A 23,830-nucleotide genomic window follows, 5' to 3' on the forward strand; every position below is an offset into this window, starting at 1 on the left:
CCAACACAAAGGAAGTTTTATAAGAAGTACACAGTGGCATTTGTGGCAACCATCTTGGAGCACGAGCTCTCGCCAAAAAAGTACTCCGAGCCAGATTCTATTGGCCAACTTTGCAAAAGGAAGCAACAGAGTTCGTAAAGACATGTCCACCATGTCAGAAACATGCTAATTTCCACATCGCCCCACCAGAGGAACTCATCAGCGTAACCTCACCCTGGCCATTTGCAAAATGGGGACTCGACCTCTTTGGGCCCTTCCCTCAAGGATCAGGACAGGTCAAGTTCCTCATCGTAGGGGTAGACTATTTCACAAAGTGGATTGAGGCAGAGCCCCTAGCTAACGCCACTGCTCAAAGAAGTCGAAAATTCCTATATAGAAACATTGTCACAAGGTTTGGGGTTCCTTACTCCATTACCACAGACAATGACACTCAATTCACAGACGCTGGCTTTAGAAAATTGGTGGCCGACTTGAAAATAAAGCACCAATTCACTTCCGTAGAACACCCCCAGGCTAATGGACAGGCAGAAGCCGCCAATAAAGTCATATTAGCCGGGCTAAAACGGAGATTACAGGATGCAAAGGGAGCCTGGGCTGAAGAACTCCCACAAGTCCTATGGGCATATCGGACAACTCTACACTCCACGACGAGGGAATCACCTTTCCGACTAGCTTACGGAATGGAGGCAATGATCCCACTGTAAGTTGAAGAAGGGTCCCCCAGAACGATCTTCAACAGTGAAGAGGCCAACCCCCAACTTCAAAAGGAAGAGCTCGACTTACTTCCAGAAATACGGGAAAGAGCTCAGATCAGGGAGGAGGCGTTAAAACGTTGAATGGCCTCAAGGTACAATCAAAAGGTAGTACAGCAAAGTTTTGCCAACAACGACCTCATCCTTATCCGAAATGATATCGGAACAAGTCGACCTGGAGAGGGAAAACTGGCGGCTAACTGAAAAGGACCCTACCGAGTCATAGAGGTATTGGGAAAAGGCTAATACAGGGTGTCCGAACTCGAGGGACGAGAGCTACCAAGGTCATGGCACGCCTGCAACTTAAAAAGGTATTATATTTAGGAAGTAATAAAGGATCTTAGGCCAAAGGTGCACTTTTTTCCCGAAAAGGTTTTTTAACGAGGCACCAAGCCAAGATCTGCAAAACTGCCTAACTTAAGGGGGTAAAATCCCACATATATATATTTCTCCTGTATGTCCACTTTCTATTTGAATAAAACTTTTCAAATTTCTTCTACAAAGACTCTCTACAGGTCGGCAAGGTGAAAACAAATTCACTGCCCGACCACGATGAAAATCGAATTTATCATCCGAATTTTGACAAAGATCGGCAAAAAGTGAAAGCCAAATTTACTGCTCGATCAAAGACAAAGCTACAGGTCGGCAATGTGACGATCAAATTCACCGTCCGATCGCGACAAAATCGACAAAGTTATAAAAAGTAATCCATAAGCTGAGGCCTGGCCAGCCCTGACTAAAAAATGGATTACTAGAAATAACTTGAGACGGATCGACATGAAGAAGTCGGACCAATCGACCAAAGCGACAAAAAGTTATAAAAAAGTGATCCATAGAAAGAGGCCTGACAAGGTCTGAGAAAAAATGGATTGCTAAAAATAACTTGGGATGGACCGACATGAAGAAGTCGGACCCGACTGATCAAAGCGACAAAAAGTTATAAAAAAAGTGATCCATAGAAAGAGGCCTGACGAGGTCTGAGAAAAAATGGATTGCTAAAAATAACTTAGGACGGACCGACATGAAGAAGTCGGACCCGACTGATCAAAGCGACAAAGTTATAAAAAGTAATCCACAGAAAGAGGCCTTATCAGCCCTTATCAAAAGTGGATTACTAGAAATAACTAAGAAGTGACTGACATGAAGAAGTCGGCCCAAGCCGATCAAAAGCGACAGAGTTAATAAAAAGTAAATCCATAAAAAGAGACCCGGCGAGGTCCAACTAAAACTGGATTACTAGAAACAACTCGAAAGATTCAACGAAAGAAGTCGACCGACAGAAGGCGTGCGCTAGAAGGGACACAACTCGACCCAAAGAAAGCCACGACCTCACCAAAATCAATTCACAAGTATTCTATGAGAATACTAAAAAGAATAGTCGAACAAGGCTAGCCTCAAAAGGTCACTTCGACCAAAGCAGGAAATAAACAAACACAAAGACAATCAAAAAAGAGGTCGGACAGCAAAAGCACCAACACTCTTAAGATTCCTAGAAGTTCCAAAAGATTACAAACAAACACGTCAAGAAGAAACAAAGCTACTATAATAAAGACTCAGAAGGCAACCCGAGAGTCGACCTCAAAAGTTCAAAAGCATTTGTTTTTCTAAAGAAAGTTGCTAACAAAAGCAACTAAAATGTCAAAGTCAAAAGAACTACTAATTACAAAAAATCTAGAATTTCAAAGACCCATAAAGTCGGGCCATGACACACCAAAGCAAAACAGAAACTACAAAGGATTCAAAGACTCCCAAGTGGCGGCATCTCGGGGTGAAGGAGGACGAGTCACAAGAGGGACAGCATCAACTGTTCCATCCGGCCGAGTCAGAATCTAAACATCAGGATTAAACTCGGGACGGCCGACCTCAGATGCAGGAGCTGGGAAAGTCGGGGCAACAGAAGCTTTAGTGGATGGCACAGGAGGTGGATCTACATCATCATCATCTTCATCCGGGGCAGGGACGATCTTCCCATTTTCCACAATATTATCCAAACTGAAGAGAGACAGGTCGAGCTCGAGAGCAAGAACTCGAACCTGATCCTTCAAATTCTCATAGGCAGAAGTCACACTGCCCACGAGATGGCCCTGGAGCTCGGCATAATCAGCTTGAGCAGATTCCAACCTCTCCCTGAGCTCTATCATCTCACCGTAAGTCCGGACATAGCTATCCTTATGCTTCTGCGCCATCTCCTCAGCCAGATTTACAGAAGCCACCGCAGCAGTAGCCCGAGTCTTCTCACCTTCCAACTCTTTTTCCAGCTTTGCCACCTCCACCTAAAGTTCCTCCTTCAACCCCTTGATCCTGTTGAATTCCGATTTGGCCTCCTCCATAAAAGCCTTTGTCGCATGAACAGGAAGATCCTGGGCAGTTCAGAATAAGGCTGCTCCCATGTGTGCCATCTTAATACTGCTTCGGGTAATGAAGTCCAGATGACGAAGAATGGATACATCATCAGTAGGAACAACACCATAAGGAGCAATTTGATGATTGACAAACCCCACAACATCAAAATCAGGGGCGTCCAAATTAAAAGGCTCAACAGTCCTCTGTTTTTTTTGGAGGAGGGCCGGCAGTGGGAGAAGAGGTAGCAGCAGAAGTCTGGGGAGGATCAATCAAATGGACCTGAGGAGTAGGAATCACCCTCCTCGGCCCAGAAGTTCTCAAGGTCGGCTTTTTAGGAGGGACCTGAGAATATCCTTCCCCAGCAGCCTTAGCCGAGATGTTCTGGGCAGCTGTAGCTTTCCTCGCCTTCTTAAAGGCCTTCATGAAATCATTATTCTTAACCATTTCTGAAAAACACAGCAAAACCAAGTTACAAAACTGGAAGAAAAGAAACAAAAGCAAGTAAACAAATCGAAGAAAAAAAGAAGTCGACCACTACCCAGCTCAGCTCGGAGAAGGGAGGGGTCCCCTAAGAATTTCTTTGTGTCGAGATGGTGGGGTTGCCACCAAATCTCCTCCAGCACATTCATAAAAGCCTGCTCGACCTCATCAAGTATCTCCCACGAATATCTAGACACCACAACATTCTTTTGCCAACATAAGGGGAAGGCAGGTTCATTATTCGGCTCTAAGAAAAATGGTCGAGCTCCCTCAACAACTCGGACCTTAAAAAAGTAGTTCTTAAAGTCCCTAAAGGACTCGTCATACATAGAAAATACTTTCTTTCCTTGGGCAGACCAGAAAGAAATCCAAGAAGCTTTCTTTTTGGAAGTCCCAGGTTTGGTCAAAATAAAGAGGTAAAGAAAGAGAGTTTGAGAAGGCTTGACATCCAATTCTTGGCACAGCAACTGAAAGATCTTAATAAAGCCCCAGGAGTTCGGATGGAGCTGGGACAGAGCTACATTACATGACCACAACAAATCGGTCTCGAAAGGGGTAAAAGGAAGGGTAATGTTCATTTGGCTAAAGAAGTAGTCATAAGCAAAAAAGAAGGGATACTCCCCCTGGGTCAGAGAAGGAAAGCAAACCCTCTGGTTAGGGTCAGGCGCTACCAACTCGTAATTCTTCTCCTGATCCCTACTACTACAAATCCAATGATGCTTTCTAAGCTTCACATAGTATTCAGAGTTAACCACTGAAACGCACATCAGGACGAGGGAGTCCAGCCAGTCAAATATGCCCTCGGGGACTTTGGAGGATGTCTCGACAATATTTTTGCGAGAAGACATAGGTCAACTAGTCCTACAGCAAGAAAAAGAAAAATGGGTTACTAACCAAAATAGCTCGGACAAATCAAGAAATCAGCTCGAACAAATATGGATACAACTCAGACTAAAGTATACAACAGCAAAAGGAGACCCCAGGACTCACACCAAGGTCCAGGGGTATCCTTTGGAAGAAGTAACAGAATAAGGACTCGGGAAAAATCTACAAGTACTATGTCTCGACATCTCTCAACAAAAAAATAACCCTCTTTCAACAAGCGACACTCCGAAAAGAAAGTCACGAATCAAAATAAGTCATAGGAAAATCATCCATGCCATACAAAACACAAAAGCTATCAACATCATACATACTACACAGAAGTCTTCAAAAAAGACGTAACCTTTTTCACAGTCCATTACTCCAAAATCTACGAATTCAAAATAAATAGGGGAAAAAACAAGGGTAAATCGAAGAAGCCCCAAAACAGTGCCGCAATGATCAGACACAGCAAATGCAGAAAGATTCAAACTTTTTTCAAACAAGATCAAAACCTTCTCAAAATCAGCATGAAAAGAATAGACATCAAGGAATAAAGAATGAAGGCAAGAAAAACTAACCTATAAAGAAAGGCGACGAAGGTCGAAACCATGGCAAAAACACAATTACTCCCAAACACGAGGAGGGCACGAGGACGTGAAAGATGGGGAGAAAGAGAATAAAGAGTCACAGACGAGCCAGCAAACGCAAGAGCAGAAGGGTAAAAGAAGAAGTTACAGCAAGCAAGAGAAAGAGAAACGAAAAAGATAAGCTTTTTTGAAATACAAAATGAAATGAGAAAGTGGGAGGCAAAAGAAACGGCGAAGGGAGAAGTTAATGGGCTTTAAAAACCCTCGCACATTCCCAAAGCAAGAGCACAAATGTAAAAACGCGCGTTTCAAACTAAAAGGAGTGAAGGAAAACGCTTCACATTCAAGAAGCCTCAGCGGAATCAACCAAAGTTCTCGAGCTCGGCTTCTTCAAAGAAGGATCGAAGTCCTAAAAAAGGACTCGACCTCAAAAGGAAGACCACGCTCGAGCAGAGGCACTGTTCATGCCCTGGCTCGAGCTGTATGACCCGGACTGATTGGCGACAAGTCGACCGACCTCTTCAGGTCAGGATTACCCGATCTCTTCTTAAAGAGTTCGGCAAATCACCAGGAGAAGCCCAAAAAAGGCCCAAACAGAGGAATACGACCCAAGTCCAAAAGTAGCCCAAGCCTAGAAAGATAAGGGCGGTTCCCTTAAAGATAAGATAACTCCACTCAAAGATAAGATAAGATAGCTATCTTATCTCCAGAAAAGATCACTCTACAACATTATAAATACACTGGAGCACCCAGGTATACCTCATACTCTGATTCTACTAAAAATCTGCTTAATACCCTTGTTAACTTAAGCATCGGAGTCCCTTGCAGGTACCACCACCCTCCGATGTCGAAGGATCAGCACCACCACTAAGCCCAACAAGTTGGACACGGCGGTTTCGACCACCATCATCAAGTCGGACACAATAGCTCCGACCAGTACAAGAGATCTCGTCTGAGATCGACCTACAATTTCAGGTAACCCTCGGAACACTAATATTCTCAACATTTAACTAACAAAAGTGTTGATAGTGGCACTAAGCAAAGTATAAAGTGTTTTGGTCCCAACATACAAATCTGGATGAAATTCTCGTATTGGACTTCAATTCTAGAAATATCAATCTACACCCGAAAAGTAATCATATTGAAAATCATAAAAGACCTGAGGATCATTAGCGAAATTATGAGGACAACTGACCTTTCATCTAGAAATCCCAATTTTGCAAAGCTACTGAAGAGTTAGGGCAAGAGGGGTTCCACGAAGAAGCCTGACTTTATAGCCAAGCTGCTCGAAGAGAATGATGTACTCTAGAGGGGAGAGGTTCGCATCCGCCTTGCCAAGGTAGCGGACTGCTCCTCACAGAGAAGATGGCAGAGTTTTTGTAAAGTAGTTGAAGATCAAGATCCATCGCTGAATCGCACCACAAAGGAAACACAACTAGAAAATGGATTAATACAGACAAATTTAGTCTTTATTATAGACAGATTTTTGGTTACCGACAGATTTTTACCAATTACCGACGGATTTTTCTTCTGTAAATTTTCCATCCATTTCCCCCAAAACATCAAACTTTCTGACGGATTTTCTGTCGGTAATTACAGACGAATTTTCCGATAGATTTTCTGTTGGTAATTACAGACAGATTTTTCGTCGGTAGTTACAGATGAATTTTTCGACGGATTTTCCATCGGTAATTGGAACCTTAGAAAATCATTCTAAACTCTAAATAGAGACAGAAAATCTGTCTGTAAATCCGTCAGTAAGGTAAAATATTTTTTTTATTTTTCCATTATAAAATAAACTTGTTTTCATACAAAATAAATATAAATTTAATAAATACAAATTTTTATCTAATTTGTATTTGAATATTTATAATATTTCAAAAAATAAACAAATTCATATTATCAAACTAAAAGAAAAATACTATAAACAAACAAGTCAATATAATTCAAAGCATAAACAAAGTGTATTGATACATCAACTATAATAATAAATAACAACCATACATCAACAAAGTGTATTGAATAAATTAAAAGTTGTTAATGGGTATCCAAAGGGCTTTAAAAAATTTTCCTCATACTAGTAAATTAAAAGAACTATGCTACAAGCAACTCCTATTCAATTTCCTAACTCATTGGAACAATTTTCGCTGCTCTAATAATTAACTTCTAACAGAGGATTCATTAGATGAAGTTGGTGAAGGAGATCCTATGTTAATTCCACTTATCTCATCTGCAAAATTCACTTCACTTGCTCTTTCTGCTGCTGCTGCTTCTTCTTCATCATCCCAGCTTTCCTCACACGGTCACAAATGTTCTCTAAGACCAGATCATCCATGTGCTAAAATAGTGGTACCTGAAAAAATTAAAATATTTTTAGCATCCAAGGCCTGTTTACCCCTTTAGGGTTTGGACTAGTTCAGTTCATATCTTTAGGGCCAAGAAGAGAATTAAAATCTCAAGTAGCATTGCTTTTGTGTATATTGTTATTGGTCATATATAGAGAGAACAAGAATGAAATACTTTCCGTATTATGTAATTTCCTTAACACTATCAAACAAGAATGGCATTTCACATGTCTTAATTGGAAAAAATAATTAGATGTTGACCAATAAAGGAAAAGTGATTTAAACTCTAAATGAAAAGAACATTAAATTAGAATTGAGCAATTTTGGACCTAACATGTCTAACCAAATCCAAATAGAGATGGTACTTAATGTCCCTCCTCAGCCCCTCAAGGAGGTTTTTTTTTATCATCTGGCATTCGTTAACTCCACGCGTAGCAGCCCATTGCTGCCTCTCGTAGTTGTGCACACGCTGCCAAAATCCTTTTAATAGCCCACTAAACAGGAATGACACAAAATCATAGTCATGACCAATTGAAAGCGACAACGAGAAAGTTCGGAGAAAAATTGAAAAAATGTAACTATACCCAAAATGATCTTGTCAAAACGACCCTTCCTCAACAAAGCGAGATCAAGAATGTCTAATATATTTGTAGCACCTATCACAAGAACCTGAAATTTAAGTTTAGAATATCAAATAACATCATTGTAACCTGGAAGCCAATTAAAAGCATACATGTTCTGTAGAAACTTTGAATCCATCCAAATTAATGATATAAAACACTTTGATTTTGGATAGGAAAAAAGATATGTACAAAGATAGGAGCATCAGACAGAAATAGCCACAAGTTAGTTGAGGCGTTTATTAGTCTATTAAAATTTAAATCACATCACACTATTCCCTAGAATGAGTCATCACAACTGGGAAACAACAGATGAAACAAGAGGCTATGACGATCGTACCTTCTTTTTCCAGAAGCTGGATCTTTTGTAAGTGACGCAATGCTGGCCACATGAATCAGATCATAAGTTCGAGGATACATTGAGGCTACCAAAATATTAGGTTTTGGCATTGACTTGTCAAGTTCTAGTTTTTTCCTTTCATCATTATGCAGAAAATTGTGTTCCTCATCATCTTCTATGACCCCCTCTTCATCATCATCATCCTCATCATGATTATAGGCCTTGTTATAAGGCAACATCTATCAGGCTGCATAGACATCTAGATACAGAAGTCATAAAAGTTATATAAAGAACTTTGTTTTGACATTCTTTTAAAATTTTGAACAAAAGATTAAAAAATGATGAAGATAATCAATCTCTCGCCTCATAAAATACTAATGTATCATTTCTCAAGTATGGAATAGTTCTCAATAACTCCTTATTTGTAGGGTACTGCAAATTTAAACACAGAAAACATGTATGTCAATAACAAAAAGAATAAAAAGGAAGTGTCAAGCAGTGTCTTGCCTCAGTTTGTTTGCTTGAAATTCTCACCGTCACTGATCTGCGGCTCAATCTCCTGTATATGATTGGATTTAGTTGTCTTGCCTTTGTTGTTTCAAGATATTGCAAACTAAAATGAAGAAGTCAGTGAAACAAAAAGTCAACTATTGCTACCTTACCTAATCAGAAAATATTTAGTGGTACAGTTCTTCATGCTATATATAATAAGATTCAATTATTCAACTTTGAGGGAATGCAAATAATGCATAAACTTATAGGCTTTCTTGGAAGCAAAAACTTGTTGCTTATGCTATTGTTCTTCTTGTACTTGCCATATTAGCAGTGGAAGCTGATGAACTTCCAACATCAATCAGCTTTGCTTAGTCCAAAATCCGCAACCTGCAGATTAACTAATACACAGTATCTCACAGAATTATAGCACAAAGATAAGAGTAACAAGATCACATAAGTCATCAAAATGTTTCATACCTTTCCATGGAAGGATTTTTCTAATAATATGTTTGCCGACTTTATATCGCGATGGATATATACAGGCTTTGTATGTTCATGAATATATTCAAGTCCCCTGGCTGAATCCAGAGCTATTTGAATCCGGGTAGACCATGGCAAAGGTTCTTTAAGACTGGGGGGTGTTTAATAAGGAGAAATAAGCTATAAGAAATTTGGACCAGAGTTTCGGGAATATATGAGGCATAAAGCAAAAGAAAAATAAAGTTACTACCTCTGCAGGTATCAAATTACTGCAGGAGCTCTAGAACACTGATTTGTACAAGTTTGAAAAGTAGACTTTGGGTTACTGTTCCCATTGGCATAGCAGGCAACTACTGCAATACCATGAATATCAGAAGCTGATTTTAAACCTTCTTTATCAGAAAGGTCAAGATGGTCCAGTTTACAACACCTTATAGCCAGATGGCAACTGTTCGACTCTTTACCAGATAGTGAGAGATAGCCAACAAGGTTCCTTTCCCATAGAAATGTTCAATAAAAGAATTTTAGCAAGCCTCGGAAATAACTAGCAAAAATGGCAAAGAACTACAAACAAGACTCATTAGATTATAAATTGTGAATCTAACAAATTGAGCACAACTATAGGGACACCTATTAACATTGAGTAACCTATCAGATCAAAATAATGTTAGGCAACGTCCTGTAATAAAAAATGACTACCTTATCAAACTACAGTTAGGGAAGATGTGCAGAATCCTTCTGAGGTAAGCAATTCCACTCTGAACTGCAAGGAAGCCATCATGCCCATTTTTCACCTGTCAAAACCATACCAAACCATTGTACCTTTCATCTTTATACAGCAAATTGATTTGGGAATGGGGGTTGAGGAAAGAGGGAAGTCTGAGGGTTGGAAGATACCAGTTTACCAAGTGCTATTAAAAAGTGCACCCTGGCAATTTCATCATGATCTTTGAGAAAATATAGGTTACTTGAGACAAGAAATCCAAGACGATTGTGTCCATCAAGAGCATCGACAACAGACATAACAAAATTAACTTTTGAACTTTGAATAAGCTCCTTTGGCATTTTCATAATGTTGGTTATGACTGCATCTAGTCCACTGATGTAGTATAATAATCTAAAGATGAAACTAATGGAGATCTTAATGGCTGTCTTTTCCATAGAAGAAACACTTGCTGCAAGACTTCTGACTATTGAGAGTGCTAAATCATTTTTACCAAGTTGCCACAACGAGATTGCATATACTTGAAAAATTTCGAAGTCAAGCATTCCTTAAACAAGATAAAATGCAACAGTGTAAACACAAAAGAAAAATTGAAATATCTTTCCAAGCAAGACCAGTTACAATATCCTTTCACAAAGATTGCAGGAAAATGCCTCTTTACATGAGGCAATTCATGAGTTTAAAGCTTCCATTTATAAACAGAAGGAAGTTTTGATAACTTATAGCAAACAAGAATCAGTTAATATTCAAGCACAATAATAAATTCTTTATACTTTAAAATTAAAAAAAATTTGAAGAACTCTAAAAAGAGATAAATTGTGAATACGAAGTGAACCTTCTTTCCTCAAATTTTCACATTCCTGTATAGCATCAACAGCATTCCCAGCCTATATCAAATAGTATGAGTTAGCAAACATCACAACATTATTTGGAAAAGATAATACTGGAGATCTGTAGTGTAGGTACCTTATAAAGTGATCTCGCTAAATTAATTGATACATCTTTTGTCTGTGAGTTTCGATTATCTTTTATCTTATGAGGCAATACTAATGGCATGGAGGGCTATCCTGTAAGAAATAGCAGTAGATCTGTAATCTTTTCAAGACTCGCAAACTAGACCATGTAAATTATGTGATTCGGGATAGTGAGGAGAACGATGCACAGCTTGCTGAATAGCTCCAAAAACCTGCAACAATTACATTCATCATTTACATGAACAAATCACAGAAAAAAAAATGAGTGATCACCATAGAAAACTACCCCTCTGGAACATAACTAAATCTATTCACAAAAATTGATTTGATAAAAAATAAAAAATATTACATAATCCATCTGGAAAACTCCGCCTATGTTACACTTGCAGTACATAGCCGGTCCCAAGCCCGGATAAAGAAGGAGGGTTGTGTTAGGTCTTCGACAACCAACATAAAAATATAGTTGAACCCCCCATGACATGAATCAAAGACATTATTGCGCTAAAGCTAGGTCGTTGCCCGGAAGTAACGCGTTGTATGGCTCGAGTACGGTGTTAAATGAGCAAGAGCCGCTGCATCGGTGCCCGGATGTAATATTAAATGAGCAAGGGTTCTCGCGTTTTTGTGAACGGACGAGGGTAAATAAGTTAGTTCACAAAGTAAAAGGTAAAGGTCGGAGCGACAGAAGGTTGAGATTTGGGACATGGAACATAGGCACTCTAACAGGAAAGTCCATGGAGGTGGTGGACACCATGACAAGAAGGAAGATTAACATTATGTGCCTACAAGAAACAAAATGGGTTGGTGCGAAGGCTAAGGAGTTGGATACTTCTGGCTTCAAACTTTGGTATACAGGAAAGGTGAAGAATAGGAATGGGGTTGGAATAATTGTGTATAAGCAGTGGAAGAAGGACGTAGTGGATGTCAAGAGGATGGGGGATCGGAGCATCTCTATCAAACTTGTGGTGGAGGGAGGTGCTTTCCATGTGATTAGCGCCTATGCACTGCAAGTGGGTTCAGACGAACAACACAAGATAAGGTTTTGGGAGAATTTAGAGAGTTTGGTTCAAGACATACCTTTGGGAGATAAGATTTTCGTAGGAGGAGATTTAAATGGCCATGTTGGTAGAGAAGTGACTGGATATGGGAGTATTCACGGAGGCCATGGTTTCGGGGTGATCAATGCCGAGGGTAAAACTATTTTGGATTTTTCCTCAACCTTTGATCTTCTCATCGCAAATACATGTTTTAAAAAGAGAGACGAACATCTTATAACCTATAAGAGTGGCATGACAAGCTCTCAAATCGACTTCTTCCTGTTGAGGAGAGTCGACCGAAAATTTTGCATTAATTGTAAAATTATCCCGGGAGAGAGTTTAACAACACAACATAGGGTGCTCGACATGGATTTCCGCATTGAGCAAAAGTTGAGAAAAAGACATTATACGAAGAACCCAAGGACGAGGTGGTGGTGGATGAAAGGTGAGGAACAAAGAAGCTTCCTAAGACGGGTAGGAGAAGAGGCAAAGTGGGATGGAAATGGAAGTGCAGAAAAGATGTGGAGGAAAATGGCAGAAGTTATTAGAAGAACATCAAAAGAAAGCTTTGGTGAATCTAAAGGAATAGAACCAAGAGACAAGGAGTCCTGGTGGTGGAATGCCAGTGTACAAGAAAAGATAAAGATAAAAAGGGAGTGCTTTAAAGAGTGGTCTTTATGCCGCAACGCAGATAACTGGAAAAAATATAAGGCGGCTAAGAAAGAGACAAAAGTGGCTGTAAGTGAAGCAATAACAAGAGCATATGAGAGTCTTTACCAGTCTTTGGGCACAAAAGAAGGAGAAAAAGGTATATATAGAATCGCAAAGAGCCGTGAAAGAAGAACGAGAGATTTGGATCAGGTTAAGTGCATAAAGGATAAGGATGGAGAGGTGTTGGCTCAAGAGGAGAAGATTAAGGAAAGGTGGAAGAGCTACTTCTACAAGTTATTTAATGAGGGACAGAAGACTCTTCCGAGCCTTGGTCGATTATGCACAAGGGAAGAAGATCAAAACTTTGACTACTATCGAAGAATTTGAGACTTCGAGGTAAAAAAGGCTCTAAAGCAGATGAAAAATGGCAGGGAAGTAGGACCTGATAATATCCCAATTGAAGTTTGGAAGGGTCTTAGAGAAAAAGGCATCAACTGGTTAACCAAGTTTTTTAATGAGATTTTAAGGTCAAAGAAGATGCCTGATGAGTGGAGAAAGAGCACCTTGGTACCTATCTACAAGAATAAGGGGGATATACAAAGTTGTGGAAACTATAGAGGGATCAAGCTTATGAGTCATACCATGAAGTTATGGGAAAGGGTGATAGAATGGAGGTTGAGAAAAGAGACACAAGTGATGAGTTTGGAAAACTCTAAGCAAATATTTGTGATGACTAAACATTATTACTTTGATAAATAGCAAAAATATTAATTTACATATGTTAATAAATTAATTTTTTCTATGCAGGTACAATTGGGCCGAAAATAAAATTCTGGTGCAAGCCCAATTATACTCAGTCTTGATTTAATGCAAGAATACATGATGAGTATGGCTGAATTGATTTTGGGCCGAAACAAAAGAAAATTGACAAGCCCAAGTGTTTTACTATTGACTCAGCTTTGAATGTTCAAATCAATTTGTGGCTGAAGCTAGTTGTTATATTGGGCCAAATTGATTTTACTATTATTACAAGCCCAAGATCTATGCTAAGTGATCCAATGCTTGATCCAAAATTCATCAGGAAAGCAAATATTAGCATTTGCCTTGTGTTTTCCAACGGATCCCATTCCTTTTCTTTGGATGGGTTTCAAATTTAATTTGCTAGCATTGGAAACATGAGAGAGAAAGCATGATTGACATGATTAATTGCATTGAAGATGCACGCTACTCAGCCTAGAGGAAAAGCAACTCATTACAACTAATATACTCTATTTCATTTAATTGCTTTCCTTTCAAACTCCATCTTCTCTCTCATTTCTTTCTTTCTTTCGGTCAATACCCAGGAAACCATGGAAGCAAAAATGAGCTACCAAATTGAAGGAAGAACAAGCTACAAGACCATCTCAATGATGGCAAGAAAACATAACAAAATAAAAGTATGTTGTGGCTGAGATATTCACCAAAAATGGTAAGATTTGGTAAGGTAATCTCGAGCTCTTCATACTCAAAAAGAAAGAAGAAGATTTGGCCAGCAAGGTAGAGATTCTCGGAGGCATGGCTTGTCTTTGATTCTGCTCAACCACCACAGGAAGTAGCTAGAGTGGCGAAGTGATGGAAGAGGCAGAGATTGGAGCAGATGAAGCCATCATCATCATGAAGCATCAAGGGCCAGAAATCCATCTTGGAGAGCAAGCCAAGGATGGAGCGCTCGGATTGATGAAGGGTGATGACCAAGGAAGGACTAGAGGTAATTGCATGTTGGGTCTTGTATGGTTATCTCTTCTCTCTCTGTGTGGCCGAACCGGATCTGTTTCTTGGAGAAGAAGAAGTTGGCTTGGTTTTTGGCTTTAAAAGTGGAGGCTTCCTCTTCTATAAAAAGAGAGAACAGCCACTGTTTGGAGTAAGAAGAAAGTTTGAGAGTGCAAGGCACAGAATTCTCAGAGCTACCTAAGCTAACAGTTTTCTCTTCTCCTTCAAGGTATTCTGTTTTGTAATTTTTCTGTTTAATTTTGTCATGTCTTGAGTCTCATGGAAAAAGGCAAACAGTGAGGTTTGTATGAAAAAGCCATAGAGCGGAAAAAGGCAGAGAGTGCAAAATTAAAAGAAAAAGCCATAGATGTCCTTAGAGTTCCTTTGTTCATCTATGTTGTGTTTCATGATTCTGTGGGAATCCCCTTGTAAGTTGGGTTAGCACTTTACAGATTGTAATCAGGAAGATTATAGTGAAATTCCATCATGTTTGTGATGGAGACTGGATGTAGGCTGCACTGCACTTAGCAGCTGAACCAGGATATATCTGGGTGTAATTTTCTCTCTTCTCTACTCTATTTCTGTTTCGACTGCACAGGAGCTAAAACCGAAAATATCTCGTGTCAAGTGACGAGACAAAAAGAAAAGTCTCGTGGCTGGGGACGAGACAAAAGAAAAAGTCTCGTGGTTAGTCAAGAGATAAAAAGACAAAAAGTTTCCAAAGTTGGTTTCAAAGGTCAGCAAGTATTATCAAGCAAAAAAGGGGGCTAAGATTCAACCCCCCCTCCCTTCTTTTAGCCACTAATAACCATCAATTGGTATCAGAGCTTGGTCTCAAAGAGATCAAGCTTTGCAGCTTGTAGTAAAGATCCTCATGGCAGAAAACAGTGGCTCAAATGTGGTGTCCTACAATCTGACTGAAGGACAATCAAGCAACAGACCTCCTCTTTTCAATGGGAAAAATTATACCTATTAGAAGGAGAGGATGAAGATATTTGTACAAGCAGTAGATTACAGACTTTGGAAGATCATTCTGGAAGGCTCTCAATATCCAACTGTTACAAGTGTCGAAGGAGTTGTTTCTCTTAAACCTGAAGCAAGTTGGACGGATGAAGATAGAAAAAAGGTGGAGCTCAACGCCAAGGCCATCAATCTGCTCAACTGTGCTATCAGCTTTGAGGAGTACCGACGGGTATCACGTTGCACAACAGTAAAGGAAATCTGGAATAAACTCCTAGTTACTCATGAAGGAACAACCATTGTGAAAAAGACCAGGATTGATATGTTAAACAGAGAGTACGAAATATTTGCAATGAAGGAAGGAGAATCCATTGATGAGATGTTTGAACGCTTCAACACCATTATTGTTGGCTTGGATGCTATGGGAATCAAGTATCCTGAATCTGTGCTAGTGAGAAGAGTGCTGAGATGTCTCACAAAAGAGTGGGAAACAAAAGCTTTAATTATCTCTGAGAGTAGTGGTCTTGACTCTGTGACTTATGATGATTTGAGAGGAAACTTACTTGCTTTTGAAAACACCTACTTGAAAAAAGATTCAAAAAAGAAAGGAATAGCTTTCTCTTCTATCACTAACCCTCTGGATGATGAATCCAGTGATAACTCATCTGAAAGTGAATTTGTGTTGTTTGCAAAAAAATTTAGGAAAATGATGAAGCTCAAAGGCAAAGGCAGCAACTCAAGGAAAATGAAGAAAGACCTTAGCAAAGTAACTTGTTACAACTGCAAGGAAATGAGGCATTTCAAATCTGATTGTCCCAAGTTAAAGAAGGAAGAGAAGCCAAAAAGAGGAAAGAAGAAGGGACTGATGGCTTCATGGGAAGATTTGGAAAATGACTCGGATGATGATGATGAAGAATCCGAGACCAAGTCACAACCTTGTCTCATGGTAGATCACATAGATCAGGTAGTCTTTCATAACCCTAACACTAAAGATGTTCATCTTATGATAGACCACCTTTCTGAAAAAATAAGATGATTTCTGCTGGAAAATCAAGAACTTGAACAACAAATCACCATTCTTAAAGCTGAAAACAGTTTTCTTAAAGAAAAAGTAAGGGAGGCCGAAACTGCTTGTGATCTTGTTGAAGAAAATAAGCAGTTAAAAGCCCAAATCAAGACTGTGAAAGTGATCATTCCGTTCTTGCATATGTAGACTGTTTTAAAAGAAATGAAGAGTTGCTTAAAGAGGTTAAAAAGCTTAAGGAAGACTTAGCCAAGTTCACTCAAAGTTCTAAAAATCTTAATCAAATCTTGGCTAGTCAAAAACCTCTTTATGATAAGGCTAGGTTGGGATTTTATAAATCTGAAGAAAAATCTCATTTTGAAAACATTGCTTCATCTTCAAATGATACAAGGTATCAAGACCCCACCTACTTTAACAAAACAGCAACTCCAAGATTTTGTAGACTATGCAATCGAAATGGACACTTTCCTATTCAATATTTCTTTGGTGAAAGAATGATTGGAAATAAAGTTTGTAAAGTTGTTTTTGATTACAATGGCTTAGGACATAGGAGATGGTTTAACGTGAAAGGATCCAAGAAAATTTGGATACCTAAGTTCACTTGAGCTTGTTATGTAGGTGTGCCTAGCATCCAAACGGAAAGAAAATATGTGTTATATGGATAGCGGATGCTCTAGGCATATGACCGGAAAGACAACCTTCTTCATAAAGCTTGATGAATATGATGGAGGACTTGTCACTTTCGGTGATGATGCAAAAGGAAAAATAGTGGCTGTTGGGAAAGTTGGTAAAAATTTTTCATCTTGTATAAATGATGTTCTTCTTGTACATGGCTTGAAACATAATCTGCTTAGTGTTAGTCAATTGTGTGATTTAGGTTTTGAAGTTATCTTTAGGAAGTTTGTTTGTTTAGTTGTTTGTGAGAAAACTGGGGATATTTTATTTGAAGCTAAAAGATGTAATAATGTGTATGGATTGACTCTTGAGGACCTAAAAGAATAAAATGTGACATGCTTTACATCTCTTAAATTTGAAAAATGGCTATGGCATAGAAAGTTGGGTCATGCAAGCATGTACCAAATTTCTAAGCTTGTTAAGAAAAATCTGGTTAGAGGAATTCCTAACATCAAATTTGATAAGGATCTTACCTGTGATGCTTGCCAATTGGGCAAACAAGTAAAATCCTCCTTTAAACCTAAAGATGGAATCTCAACCAAAAGGCCATTAGAGATGTTACATATTGATCTTTTTGGACCAACAAGAACTCAAAGTTTAGGAGGTAAACACTATGGTCTTGTGGTGGTAGATGATTACTCTAGATTTGGTTGGGTACTTTTCCTTGCTCATAAAAATAATGCTTTCCATGCCTTTTACACTCTTTGCAAAAAAATTCAAAATGAAAAGGATTTAAAAATTGCTCATTTAAGAAGTGATCACGGAAGAGAATTTGAAAGCCAAGACTTTGAAAAATTCTGTGATGACTTAGGAATTTCTCATAACTTTTCATGTCCTAGAACCCCCCAACAAAATGGGGTGGTTGAAAGAAGGAATAGGAGCCTTCAAGAGATGACTAGGGCTATGCTTTGTGAGAATGAGATCCCTAAATTTTTATGGACGGAAGCTGTGAATACAGCTTGTTACATTTTGAATAGGACAATTATTAGAAAAGGGTTAAAGAAAACCCCTTATGAGCTATGGAAAGGAACCCCTCCAAATCTTAAGTACTTTCATGTTTTTTGATGCAAATGCTTTGTGCTTAATAATAAAGAAAATCTTGGAAAATTTGATCCAAAATCTTATGAAGGAATGTTTGTTGGATATTCCACCACAAGCAAGGCCTATAGAGTTTATCTCAAGGAACATAGAACTATAGAGGAATCCATACATGTTACTTTTTGTGATTCTAACTTAATTCTCAGTGCTGTGATAGATAATGATTCAGATGGTGAAGAGGCTGGAACAAGTGAAGAAAATCCTAAATCTGCTCAAAACGAAGAATCTGCCAATCCAGTTTTGTCTCGTCAGATTGGAGGAGATATTTCCATTTTATCTCCTGAGCAGAAACGAGAAACTGAAACAGTGAGACCACCAGAAACTCATCAAAGCTCAACACCACTTCGGAAGCCTAGAGAATGGAAGTCTATGAGGGGTTATCCTCATGACTTCATAATTGGTGATCCCTCTCAAGAAGTAACCACAAGATCCTCCACCAAAAGGCAATCCGAACCAAACAATTTTGCCCTCTTGTCTCAAATGGAGCCCAACAATGTCAAACAAGCTCTTGAAGATCCATCTTGGGTCAAAGCAATGCAAGAAGAGCTTGCTCAATTTGACAAGAATGAGGTTTGGACACTAGTACCTCATCCGGATGGTAAGAAAGTTACGGGTACTAAGTGGGTGTTTAAAAATAAACTTGGTGATGATGGACAAGTTGTTCGTAACAAGGCTAGATTAGTGGCCCAAGGTTACGATCAAGAAGAGGGTATAGATTTTGATGAGTCTTTTGCTCCGGTAGCTAGAATGGAAGCAATTAGGTTGCTTCTTGCCTATGCTGCCCATAAAGGTTTCAAAATGTTTCAAATGGATGTTAAATGTGCTTTCCTTAATGGTTTTATTGATAGAGAAGTATATGTGGCTCAACCCCCTGGTTTTGAACATAAAGAGTTTCCAAATCATGTTTTCAAACTATCTAAGGCTCTTTATGGTCTTAGACAAGCTCCAAGAGCTTGGTATGAAAGGCTTAGTGCCTTCTTGTTGGAAAATCAATTTCAAAGGGGTACCACCGACACTACTTTATTTATTAAAGCATCTAATGATGATATACTCCTTGTTCAAGTTTATGTTGATGACATTGTATTTGGATCGGCCAATGTATTCTTGTGTGAAGAGTTTGGAAAACTCATGACTAGTGAGTTTGAAATGAGTTTACTGGGAGAGCTAACTTTCTTTCTTGGCCTCCAAATCAAACAAACTCCTAGTGGTACTTTTATTCACCAAGGAAAGTATGCAAAAGAACTTATCAAAAAGTTTGGCCTAGAAAATTCCAAACCAATGGGTACACCAATGCATCCTAACACAAAACTTGAAAAGGATGATGATGGCCAAGATGTGGATGAAACAAGGTATAGAGGAATGATAGGTTCACTTATGTATCTTACCTCCTCTAGACCAGATATTGTCCAAAGTGTGGGTGTAGGCTCAAGGTTTCAATCTCACCCAAAAGAATCTCATCTTACGGCTGTTAAACGCATCATTAGATACATTAAGGGGACTTGTAATTTTGGATTATGGTATCCTAAATCTGATGACTTTTGTGTAGTAGAGTTTTGTGATGCAGATTATGCGGGAGATAGAGTGGATAGACGGAGCACATCCGGCATGTGTTGCTTCCTTGGAAGCTCACTCAACATGTGGTCAAGCAAGAAGCAAGCCACAGTGGCTTTATCCACGGCTGAAGCAGAATACATTTTCGCATCTGCTTGTTGCTCTCAATTAATTTGGTTAAAAACACAATTAGAAGATTACAAATTAAAAATCAATAGTATACCCTTATTTTATGATAATATGAGTGCTATAAATATTTCAAAAAATCCTGTTCTGCACTCAAGAACCAAGCACATTGAGATAAAATATCATTTTATTAGAGAGCATGTGCAAAAGGGTACTATTGATATTCAATTTGTAAAATCTGAAGACCAAATTGCTGATATTTTTACAAAACCCCTCTGTGAAGACGGATTCTGCACCTTGAGAAATAGTTTGGGAATGTTTGATTTAAGTTCTATTGATAACCTGTGAATATTTGACTCTGTTCAGTTTTGTCTCGTAGGTTTGGACGAGATAAAAATGAGGGCATGATGGAAGAAGCTATAATCAAGGGGGAGGCAATGCAGAAGTCAATTCTCATGGCCCTACCAAATATCTTTGACCCCACAAAGTGGTTCTCATAACAGGGTAACCGTATCTAACTGTCTCATAATATTTGCTCTTGTTACTTCATCTTCCATTTCATTTAGTTATCTCATGATTAGACATATGTGGGAGTCTGTAAAGAGTACAAAAAAGGCTAATTTACCTTATGGAATGTTTCTCACGTGCATCTTTGAGTACTTTAAGGTAGATTTAACAAATGAGGATGTAGAGAACAAAGTCTCTATGATCAAAGGAGGCGGGGCTGTTAAAAAGGAAAAGAAATCTATGGCGTCTGATGATGACTTTGAGAGCCGGCCAGAATCCTCAAAGGCGACCGACTCCCTAAGAGACATTCTCACAGAATTCTCAAACATGTCCGATCTCATGGTTCAATTTCACAAGTCTGCTCGCAAACTTGCATATGAAAATGAGTCGGCCTGGAAGAAATGCCAAGAAAGGGTCACTCTAATGCTGGAAAGCCTTGATGATGAAGTTGGTAGTGAAGCAGGGGCTGAGGGATCTGACTTTAATCTCTCTGATGATTAAATTTTTGTTTACTGTTTGATATTGGCACACTTTGGCTCAATTTGTTACTTTATTTTGTTAGGATGGAGACTGCTAGCAGTATAACTATGTGACACTCTGTTAACACTTTTGGATTATATTTTGAGTTATCTTTTGCATACTCTGTTTTATATGTTAAACATTTCTTGCAGTGCCCCTTTGATGACAAAAGGGGGAGAAAAGCTGAAAATTAAAATCTGAAAAACAGAGGCGAAAAACAGGGGATGAAATTTTCGTTTGAAAATTCATGATCACCCTTGTTAAAAGGATGCATGTTGTTATTGCATTTGTTTCACTGTGATTACTGCTGCTAGAAATGCATTTGGCATTTGGTTTATGATGATGTTTGAAAATGCATTTGTTTTTATTATATGAACATGCCTTTATTGAAATAGGAATATGCTGATTCATCTTGGTAAACATGCTGGCTTGATAATTTATTTTTGGCAATTCCTTTAAACTGTGATATCTAACAAACTGCCATGTTTTTTATCATGTATGCTTCAAAAATATTTTTCTTACTTGAATAATATTGCTCTGATATCTTGACTGGAAATATTTGAAATGTTTGAACAACATTGTTTTGTACTCAATTGATGTGTGTAATGATTGAGTAGAAAATTAAAATTGTGTTAGCAAATAAGTTTTGTATATCATTCAAATCTGCTCATAAATCAAGCATCTAGCATAAAGGAATGAATATGCTAAATAACATTGCTACTTGAAGCTTGATTTAAATGTTACAGGTGAGTGCTTCACTTGGTAAAAATGGCATATATTAAGGGGGAGCCATGTGACAACTTGAAAGGGGGAGAAATTCAAATCTTCAAAGGGAGTACTCTATACTCTAATTCTTAAATTTCTTTCCATTTCAATTTTAATAATGTTTGTCATCAAGGGGGAGATTGATGAGTTTGGAAAACTCTAAGCAAATATTTGTGATGACTAAATATTATTACTTTGATAAATAGCAAAAATATTAATTTACATATGTTAATAAATTAATTTTTGCTAGGCAGGTACAATTGGGCCGAAAATAAAATTCTGGTGCAAGCCCAATTATACTCAGCCTTGATTTAATGCAAGAATACATTATGAGTATGGCTGAATTGATTTTGGGCCAAAACAAAAGAAAATTGACAAGCCCAAGTGTTTTACTATTGACTCAGCTTTGAATGTTCAAATCAATTTGTGGCTGAAGCTAGTTGTTATATTGGGCCAAATTGATTTTACTATTATTACAAGCCCAAGATCTATGCTAAGTGATCCAATGCTTGATCCAAAATTCATCAGGAAAGCAAATGTTAGCATTTGCCTTGTGTTTTCCAACGGATCCCATTCCTTTTCTTTGGATGGATTTCAAATTTAATTTGCTAGCATTGGAAACATGAGAGAGAAAGCATGATTGACATGATTGATTGCATTGAAGATGCACGCTACTCAGCCTAGAGGAAAAGCAACTCATTACAACTAATATACTCTATTTCATTTAATTGCTTTCCTTTCAAACTCCATCTTCTCTCTCATTTCTTTCTTTCTTTCGGTCAATACCCAGGAAACCATGGAAGCAAAAATGAGCTACCAAATTGAAGGAAGAACAAGCTACAAGACCATCTCAATGATGGCAAGAAAACATAACAAAATAAAAGTATGCTGTGGCTGAGATATTCACCAAAAATGGTAAGATTTGGTGAGGTAATCTCGAGCTCTTCATACTCAAAAAGAAAGAAGAAGATTCGGCCAGCAAGGTAGAGATTCTTGGAGGCATGGCTTGTCTTTGATTCTGCTCAACCACCACAGGAAGTAACTAGAGTGGCGAAGTGATGGAAGAGGCAGAGATTGGAGCAGATGAAGCCATCATCATCATGAAGCATCAAGGGCCAGAAATCCATCTTGGAGAGCAAGCCAAGGATGGAGCACTCGGATTGATGAAGGGTGATGACCAAGGAAGGACTAGAGGTAATTGCATGTTGGGTCTTGCATGGTTATCTCTTATCTCTCTGTGTTGCCGAACCGGATCTGTTTCTTGGAGAAGAAGAAGTTGGCTTGGTTTTTGGCTTCAAAAGTGGAGGCTTCCCTCTTCTATAAAAAGAGAGAACAGCCACTGTTTGGAGTAAGGAGAAAGTTTGAAAGTCAAGGCACAGAATTCTCAGAGCTACCTAAGCTAACAGTTTTCTCTTCTCCTTCAATGTATTCTGTTTTGTAATTTTTCTGTTTAATTTTGTCATGTCTTGAGTCTCATGGAAAAAAGGCAAATAGTGAGGTTTGTATGAAAAAGCCATAGAGCGGAAAAAGGCAGAGAGTGCAAAATTAAAAGAAAAAGCCATAGATGTCCTTAGAGTTCCTTTGTTCATCTATGTTGTGTTTCATGATTCTGTGGGAATCCCCTTGTAAGTTGGGTTAGCACTTTACAAATTGTAATTAGGAAGATTATAGTGAAATTCCATCATGTTTGTGATGGAGACTGGATGTAGGCTGCACTGCACTTAGCAGCTGAACCAGGATATATCTGGGTGTAATTTTCTCTCTTCTCTACTCCATTTCTGTTTCGACTACACAGGAGCTAAAACCGAAGTTTATAATAGTTTATTTGATTATATGAATTGTTAAACTAACTCCTAGTAAGCTAAGGATTTCTATTATGGTTTAAATACTTTGATATTTCCTTCATAATTCTGTTTAATGATTAATGCTTGTATGCTTTTTTGGTGAATAACTCAAAATAGGATTGGTACCCCTATTTTAAGTTAATGTGCATGCTTTAATATATTTCACTTCTTTAGGGGGAATTATGCATGCTTGTTTTATATATAAAAAGAGGAAATCAAATCCTTTTTGAAAGGGGGAATATCTCATCCTTGAAATTAATAGAGAAATTGAACTTAAAAAAAAATTCATTGTTTTATGCATGCTTCTATGACACATATCC

General features: G+C 38.4%; 2 long non-coding RNA genes across 2 annotated transcripts; both read right to left on the reverse strand.

The window, feature by feature from the left end:
* Positions 9,579-10,328, reverse strand: LOC110266607. Its single transcript, XR_002354040.1, has 3 exons — positions 10,204-10,328; positions 10,006-10,100; positions 9,579-9,799 (listed from the first exon to the last, which is right to left on the reverse strand). It is a non-coding gene; the product is annotated as an uncharacterized LOC110266607 (long non-coding RNA).
* LOC110266606 lies at positions 10,439-11,052 on the reverse strand. Its single transcript, XR_002354039.1, has 2 exons — positions 10,997-11,052; positions 10,439-10,917 (listed from the first exon to the last, which is right to left on the reverse strand). It is a non-coding gene; the product is annotated as an uncharacterized LOC110266606 (long non-coding RNA).

This window comes from Arachis ipaensis, chromosome B09 (assembly GCF_000816755.2).
Source record: "Arachis ipaensis cultivar K30076 chromosome B09, Araip1.1, whole genome shotgun sequence".
Lineage (NCBI taxonomy): Eukaryota > Viridiplantae > Streptophyta > Magnoliopsida > Fabales > Fabaceae > Arachis > Arachis ipaensis.